The sequence below is a fragment of the Rhineura floridana genome, chromosome 2 (genome assembly GCF_030035675.1).
Source record: "Rhineura floridana isolate rRhiFlo1 chromosome 2, rRhiFlo1.hap2, whole genome shotgun sequence".
Lineage (NCBI taxonomy): Eukaryota > Metazoa > Chordata > Lepidosauria > Squamata > Rhineuridae > Rhineura > Rhineura floridana.
The window spans coordinates 158058887-158067826 of NC_084481.1; positions in this window are offsets into that span (position 1 = coordinate 158058887).

The window sequence follows — 8940 nt, forward strand, 5'->3', positions numbered from 1 at the left end:
AAACACTGTTCTATATAGACTCTTTAGAAAGGCTGGGTTTTAGGCAGAGCTGAGGAAAATGTGACCCTCACCGTTGGTCAAGTAGTTAGGGGTTGATGGGAGTTTGTAGTCCAACAATAGCATCTGAAGGGCCACAAGTTCCAAACCCAATTAGAAAAAGTGCAAAAATGATGTATACAGTATATTTGAGAAGTCTCATATGCATATCTCTTGTAATATGTGTTTGTTCTTTAGAACGTCTTGCCCAAGTGGTCCCAGTGCCATAGCTCAGCACTGACTTTGAACACAGGTCTAAGCCCAAACTGCTGAACTACATTCTTACAACAATGCTTAATAAGAGACTGCGGATTTTGGGTAGACCAAGTCCATCGTTTCAATGGGTCTTCTCTGAGTTTGACTTACTTTGGATATCACCCATAGTGCTGTTGGAGTGGTTTAAGTCCTTTTCAGTTAACCTGTGATTAAGAATACGAGAAGAGCCTTGTTGGAGCAGGCCAGCTGTCTGTGCAGTCTGGTGTCCTACTTCTCAAATGAACAACCACATACTTGAAAAGCAGTGGCCCAAATTCATTGTTGCTCCCAGCTACAATTCATTGTTGTGTTGCCTGTACCTCAAGGATGGGGAGTCTGTAGTCCACTATAATATTGTGGAACTACAACTCCGATCAACCCCAGCCAGCATGATGATGGGAATTTTAGTCCAATAGCATCTGGAGGGTCACAAGTTCCCCATGCCTATTCTAAATTGGCAAACTGATAGATTATAGACAAATTCACGGAGGACAAGACTAATCTCCTTTTAAAGTGGCCAAAGTTAATGGCCACCGTCACATCTATGGTAGAAAATTCCTTGATTTGTGAAGAACTGTTTTCCTTTACCAATCCTGAATCTATTGCCAATCAGTTTCAGTAAGTTGTTACTGTGATGTTCCCTCCTGTGGCTCCACCTGTCAGGTTCCCACCTGCTTGTGGCTACTGCCTTTCACTAGGCACCACCTCAGGACACCACCAGTCAGGATCGTCATTTTTATTTTTTCTCACTCCGCTCTAGCACAGATCTCTCAAGATCCCACTGCTAGGCAGCACCACCAGCCACTCCCTGTAAACAATACTGCTAGAGACTTTGCCTTAGTCTCCCTATGGCTTGTTACTTTGTGTCTGGGTGCCCTTGCTGTCCACACCCCCCGTATCTTTGTCTATAAAGCATACAATGCTTGGTTGCTCTGGATACTTGACAATGTTACAATTTCTTCCTTCACCGCTACCACCATTAGATACAGTTTCCCTTCAGCCTTGGTAATTACCTTGCCCTCCCTTCTGGTCTGTATATCCCCAGCCAAGGATCAGGCTTTTGGTAAACCAATAAAAGTATTTATTTGGTAACACTAGGAAATAACAAGATTACTTTAGGAATGTTTAACAAACGTATGGTTTCATATAGTGTCACTCTTATGTTTCCAGTTATATATATATTCTGTCCAAATATCAGCCTAATAGAATCCAAACCTCCCTCAGACCTCTGTCAACTCAATCCCAACTGTCTCCCACTTCAACTCCTTTCCAATCACTCTCCTCAACTCCCCCCAACAACCTCCCCAACTCCCATCAGCCTCTCATTTATACCTTCAGCCATTCAAACACTCAGCCAATCATCATCCAACATTCTCCAGCATTCTAGTCCATGTACTCCCCACTCTTACTCAATTCACTTACCATATATCCCTATATAAACCCGCACTTACCATATTTACAGTTTTTAACATATAAGGACATCACATTTCCCCCCTTTAAATAAAAGCAAAGTATTACTCCTGTTCCCAGGAATAATATGACGTGTTATATAAGTGTCTGTCACTCAGGGGTAGAGTGTCCTTTCAGTCTCTCATTTTGTTCACATGACTGCAGTATCAGCAACCTGCCTTGAAAGTCCATCCGCCAGCACATTGTCCTTCCCTTTGATGAAAATGGTCCAATTGATATTCCTGCAGTGCCCAGGACCACCTTTGCAGCATGGTGTTGTTGTTTCTCATTGTGTTCAGCCATAGCAACACACAAAGATCCGTGATGACCGTGCACTTCCTTCCCCACACGCAGGGACGCAGCTTTCCCAGGCCCCACACGACTGCCAAACACTCTTTCTGAACCGATGAGCAGTTCCGTTCTCTCGCTGACAGTTTTCGACTCAGATATGCAATAGGATGCTTGATGCCATCCCTCTCTTGCATCAGCACAACTCCAAGAGCTAGATCAGATGCATCTGTCGCCACGATGAATGGCTGCTCAAAGTCCGGAGCTATCAACACTGGACTCTGGCACAGTGCTTGCTTCAGCTGGTCAAAAGCTTTTTGACACCTTTCATCCCATCTCACACACTCAGCACACTTTTTCTGCGTTAACTCATGCAGTGGGGTTGCTATTTCTCCAAACCCCTTTATAAACTTTCTATAAAAACCAGCCATACCTAAAAATGCTCTCACTTGTTTCCTGAGTTCCTCAAGCACTCTTCTATTCTGACTCACTCGTTTGTGTAATGAGAAAGAAATAATCGGGCTTGGCTCCTTGAAACTGCTGGGATGCTTGGGTAAGGTATATGTTATGTCTGCACCAGGAGGCTTTTTAATCTCAGGATCTGGAGTCATTAGGATTTCTACTTCTGTAGACAGACTAGTGAAAAAATCCTTTAAGAAAAACAGGGCATCCTGATCAATATTGAGACAAAGTGGCATTAATGACACTCATAAACAACACTCTTGTGATCTGCCTGACTCAGGACGCACATGCAACACTTTGACTGTCAACATATTAGAATGTGCCTTTCTAAGCATTTCCTTACTACAGTAAAGGTAGAGAAATTTATTCATCTGAGATGTAGCCAAGCGATCTCTGATCTCAAGATCTTGAACCACCAACACTTGACGACAAACTGGTTGCTCTAACAAGTTGACCTCACACTCTGATTCGCCAGATGGATTTCAGCCTGCTTAATTGTATTTCCATCAAGAAATCTGGGTTCCTTTCTCTTCCCCCACAGGCTGTATTACGCCCATGCCTCGTGGGTGTGTGAGAAGGAGAACTCTGAGGACTAATGTAGTTTTTAGCTGAAAATGTAGGTGGTGCATTTCCAAAGTCCTTCCCCCTATAAAGGTGCCAAATGGGTAAGGTTTCTTTCACAACATAGCGCACCAATGGAATAGGAAATCTCAGTGGAGCTTTTGTTTTTACCCCACTTTTTGACATATCATACAAGAGGAACAATATTGTTTGACATCTTTAGAAATGTTTGGCCAATAATAATGTGCAGCCAGCCTTTTCTTGGTCTTTTTTATTGCAAGATGCCCTGAACAAGGAATATCATGTGCTACCTCTAGCAATCTGGATCTAAATTTGCTAGGTACAACCAATTGTTTAACTGGTTCACAGTAGTTCTCTCTCTCATTAGGTAACCACAGCCTATACGGTACACCATTCTCCCACACAGTTTGATCCCTCAGAGTTTCTGTAAAGGGGATTCTTTGTGGAAGGGCTTTTTCCTTTATTATCTTCAAACTGCTATCATTTTCCAGCTCATCCCTGAACTGTTGTGTTTCTGCAGTAGAAAACATTCATAACAAAATTTCATTCACTCCAGGCACACTAGGGATTGCTATGGTGACCTCAGGCTCGATTACAGGTTCCACCCTGTTTTGTTCAGCATCAGATAAAATGACTTCTGCTGCTTTGCCAAGTTGTTGTCTGGTCACCACATAATTTTTTCCTTGTGCCCCCATAACATCTCTGCCCAAAATTACAGGTTCTTGTTGCTGGGCATTGATACTCACTTTATAAGTCTCCTCTTTTCCTCTCCATTTCAGTTTTATTAGGGCCATGGGAATGCTTTCTGGTTCACCTCTCACACCTTGGATTACCAACTTTTCTTGAGGTAAAATTTCTTCAGATCTTATCAAATCTGGCCTCAGTAAGGTCAGAGCAGCACCAGTGTCTAGCAAAGCCCAATATTTTGCCCCTTGCACACATACTTCTTCTCTCAAGCTTGAGTCAAAATCTTGAACATTTGACCAGCTTATTTGACAGAACTGTATTTTCTTTGTTTCTCCCTCTCTCAGTTCACTTTTCACTGTTCTTCCTTGAACAGGGTTACTGATGGGGTTTATATTCTCACATTGAAAATGGAGATGGCCTGCTTTACCACATTTGTAGATTTTCTCTTCCATTTTAGCGAACACAGACCCAAACTGAGGTCTCCTGTGCCCTTCTGATTTTATTGGAGGGTTTACTCTCTGTGGTGTCACATATTTTCTGCCATTGTTATTTGGTCTTGGTTTAAAATCTCTTTGTGGTTTTCCCATCCAACCAGTCTGAACAGTTTTCTAAAATAAATCAGGCCCCAGTCTAAATCTTTTAAACACTGCTTCTTTGAATTCAGCATATGTCACTGGCCTGTCTGAGGGGAAATACTGATACACCTCAGCCAATTCCCCTTTAATTAAATTTGATAAATACTGCATGTATTTATCTTCAGGTAGCCCCCACATCTGAGCTGCCTTTTCAAATGTTGTGAGGTAAATTTGTGGATCTTGACCAGGCTCATACACAGCAGTCTTTTGGAGTGACTTTTATTTTTGTTTCATCTCTCTCTTTCCTCGTTTCATCAGAATGAAACTTCTCTAATTTTAACCTTTCCACTTGTATCTCAGCCTCCATTCTCTCTTTCAGTATCCATTCTCATCCTTTCAGTCTCCAACATTTGCTGCTTTTCCTTCTCCTCAGCCTCCATTCTCAATCTCTCAGTTTCCAACACACATGGCTTTTCCTTCTCTGCAGCTTCAAAGACCCGCTGATTGTCTTTTTCCTCAGCTTCCCATCTTCTCTCTTAAATACTCCACATAGGCAGGGTTACTTAAGCACCCTTCTGGGATTTCTTCTCTTACTGGTTCTTTGGTTTGGATTGACGTATATGTTATTAACGCCACCTGCAATTTATCCACCCCTTTACCCTCATGAGGTAAATGAAACGCTATACATTTTTCCACCAGCTCCTCTCTCTTCATCTTCATGAACTCAGCCATGTTTCTCGGAGCTCACACTCTCTTTGCCACACACTCACAAGAAATCTTTATTTGTTATTCCTTTACAGTCACACCACTTTTTAGGGACTCTCTTTTGTTCATATCCCACCTGTGCCACCACATGTGACATTCCCTCCTTTGGCTCCACCTGTCAGGTTCCCACCTGCTTGTGGCTACTGCCTTTCACTAGGCACCACCTCAGGACACCACCAGTCAGGATCGTCACTTTTATTTTTTCTCACTCCGCTCTAGCACAGATCTCTCAAGATCCCACTGCTAGGCAGCACCACCAGTCACTCCCTGTAAACAATACTGCTAGAGACTTTGCCTTAGTCTCCCTATGGCTTGTTACTTTGTGTCTGGGTGCCCTTGCTGTCCACACCCCCCCTGTATCTTTGTCTATAAAGCATACAATCCTCGGTTGCTCTGGATCAGTGGTTATCAAACTTTTTTGGTTCGCGGTGCACTGTAAAACATATAAAAATTTTCTGGCGCACTTCTTGTACAAAATTAAATATATATTAATATATTTTAAACTATGAATAAAAATAAATCTCTATACAAATGGGTTTCTACTCATTTTTAAAATATGTTTTCATAATATTCGTGGAACACCGAGTCACCTCTTTTGGCGCACCAGTGTGCCATGGCACACCGTTTGAGAATCACTGCTCTGGATACTTGATGATGTTACAATTTCTTCCTTCACCGCTGCCACCATTAGATACAGTTTCCTTTCAGCCTGGGTAATTACCCTGCCCTCCCTTCTGGTCTGTATATCCCCAGCCAAGGATCAGGCTTTTGGTAAAACAATAAAAGTATTTATTTGATAACACTAGGAAATAACAAGATTACTTTAGGAATGTTTAAAAAGCGTATGGTTTCATATAGTGTCACTCTTATGTTTCCAGTTATATATATATTCTGTCCAAATATCAGCCTAATAGAATCCAAACCTCCCTCAGAACTCTGTCAACTCAATCCCAACTGTCTCCCACTTCAACTCCTTTCCAATCACTCTCCTCTCAACTCCCCCCAACAACCTCCCCAACTCAACTGTCATCCTCTCATTTATACCTTCAGCCATTCAAACTCAGCCAATCACCATCCAACATTCTCCAGTATTCTAGTCCATGTACTCCCCCCTCTTATTCAATTCACTTACCATATATCCCTATATAAACCCGCACTTACCATATTTACAGTTTTTAACATATAAGGACATCGCAGTTACCCTGTCTGGTATCTCCACACCATGCATAATTTTATAAACCCCTCATTTCTACCCGTGTGGTTGTCTTTTTTCTGGATCCATTTCAGTTGGGTTTCAGGCCTGGTTTTGGCACAGAAACAGCCTTGGTCGCTCTGTATGATGACCTCTGTCGGGAGAGAGGCAGGGGGAGTGTGACTCTGTTGATTCTCCTTGATCTTTCAGCAGTTTTCTATACCATTGACCATGGTATCCGTCTGGGAAGACTGGCTGAGTTGGAAGTGGGAGGGACTGCATGGCGGTGGTTCCGCTCCTACTTGGCAGGTTGGCTCCAGAAGGTGGTGTTTGGGGAGCATTGCTCGGCACCCTGGGCTCTCCAGTATGGGGTTCCACAGGGGGTCAGTTCTGTCCCCCATGCTGTTCAACATCTACATGAAACCGTTGGGTGCAGTCATCTGGAGTTTTGGAGTGCACTGCCATCAGTATGCTGATGACATGCAGCTCTATTTCTCCTTTTCATTTTCATCAGGTGAGGCTGTCAATGTGCTGAACCAGTGGCTGGCTGTGACAATGGACTGGACGAGGGCTAATAAACTGAGGTTCAACCCAGACAAGACTGAGATGCTGCTAGTGGGTGGTTCTTCTGACCGGATGGTGGATGTTCAACCTGTCCTGGATGGGGTTGCACTCCCCCTGAAGGAGCAGGTTTGTAGCTTAGGGGTTCTAGAACCATCTCTGTCACTTGAGGCTCAGGTAGCCTCAGTGGCACGGAGTGCCTTCTACCAACTTCGGTTGGTGACCCAGCTACGCCCCTATCTGGACAGGGATAACCTGGCTTCAGTTGTCCATGCTCTGGTAACCTCCAAGTTAGATTACTGCAATGCACTCTACGTGGTGCTGCCTTTGAAGACGGTTCAGAAGCTGCAGCTTGTGCAAAATGCAGTGGCCAGATTGGTAACAGGGACCAGAGAGTTTGAACATATAAAACCGATTCTGGCCCGCTTGCATTGGCTGCCTGTATGTTTCCAAGCTCAGTTCAAAGGGCTGGTTTTAACCTGTAAAGCCTTACACGGCTTGGGACCACAATACCTGATGGACCGCCTCTCTTGACACGAACCCACCTGTACACTACGCTCAATATCAAAGGTCCTCCTCTGGTTGCCTACTCCAAGGGTAGCTTGGAGGATGGCAACAAGGGAGAAGGCTTTCTCAGTGGTGGCCCCCAAATTATGGAATGATCTTTCTGATGAGGTGCACCTGGCACTAATACTGTTATTTTTTCGGCGTCAGGTCAAGACTTTCCTCTTCTCCCAGGCATTTTAGCATGTGTTTTAAAATTGTTTTTTAAAATTGTTTTTAAATTTGTATATTTGTTTTTAATGTTTTTAATTGTTGTAAACCGCCCAGAGAGCTTCGGCTATGGGGTGGTATAAAACAATAATAATAATAATAAATAATAATTAATAATAAAGAACAAAATCCTAACCCTTAGCCTTTTCTCCTCAGAGGAAAGGTGGTTTGCCTTCTTCATCATTCAGTTTGCAGTCCATCAGATCAAACTGGGATAGTATGGGAATAAGAACATAAGAAGAGCCTGCTGGATCAGGCCAGTGGCCCATCTAGTCCAGCATCCTGTTCTCACAGTGGCCAACCAGGTGCCTGGGGGAAGCCCGCAAGCAGGACCCGAGTGCAAGAACACTCTCCCCTCCTGAGGCTTCCGGCAACTGGTTTTCAGAAGCATGCTGCCTCTGACTAGGGTGGCACAGCACAGCCATCATGGCTAGTAGCCATTGATAGTCTTGTCCTCCATGAATTTGTCTAATCTTCTTTTAAAGCCATCCAAGCTGGTGGCCATTACTGCATCTTGTGGGAGCAAATTCCATAGTTTAACTATGCGCTGAGTAAAGAAGTACTTCCTTTTGTCTGTCCTGAATCTTCCAACATTCAGCTTCTTTGAATGTCCACAAGTTCTAGTATTATGAGGGGGAAAAACTTTTCTCTATCCACTTTCTCAATGCCATGCATAATTTTATACACTTCTATCATGTCTCCTCTGACCCGCCTTTTCTCTAAACTAAAAAGCCCCAAATGCTGCAACCTTTCCTCATAAGGGAGTCGCTCCATCCCTTTGATCATTCTGGTTGCCCTCTTCTGAACCTTTTCCAACTCTATAGTATCTTTTTTGAGATGAGGCGACCAGAACTGTACACAGTATTCCAAATGCGGCCGCACCAATCTTATTAAGTGAAGCCCTGCTACAAAGAGAATTAACACCAGTGATTCTTTTGGGGCCCTAAAGTGATCATATTCTTAGTGTTCCTATGGCTGGCCACCGTACTCTATAAACAATAACTACCCCCCCCGCCTTTGTAGCAGTTAGATTGCCTTGAGGTAGTGCCCTCTTTGTTTTATCTATGTGTCAATGCGGAGGAGCTGTGGCACCTCCGTGTTTCATATTTGCCCAATCTCAAGACTGGCAGAACTGCCTCTGGGAATAATGTACACCTGCTTTATTTGGGCAAGTTTTCAGTGGCTGAAGCTAAGCCAATGATCGTGTTCTTTCACGTTTTTCTCTAAGGCTACATAAAATAGAAAGGTCTGAAATTGCTAAGTGACAGACAACTTGCTTTGCATGCAGAAGCTCTCATAGATTCAGTCTTGGAC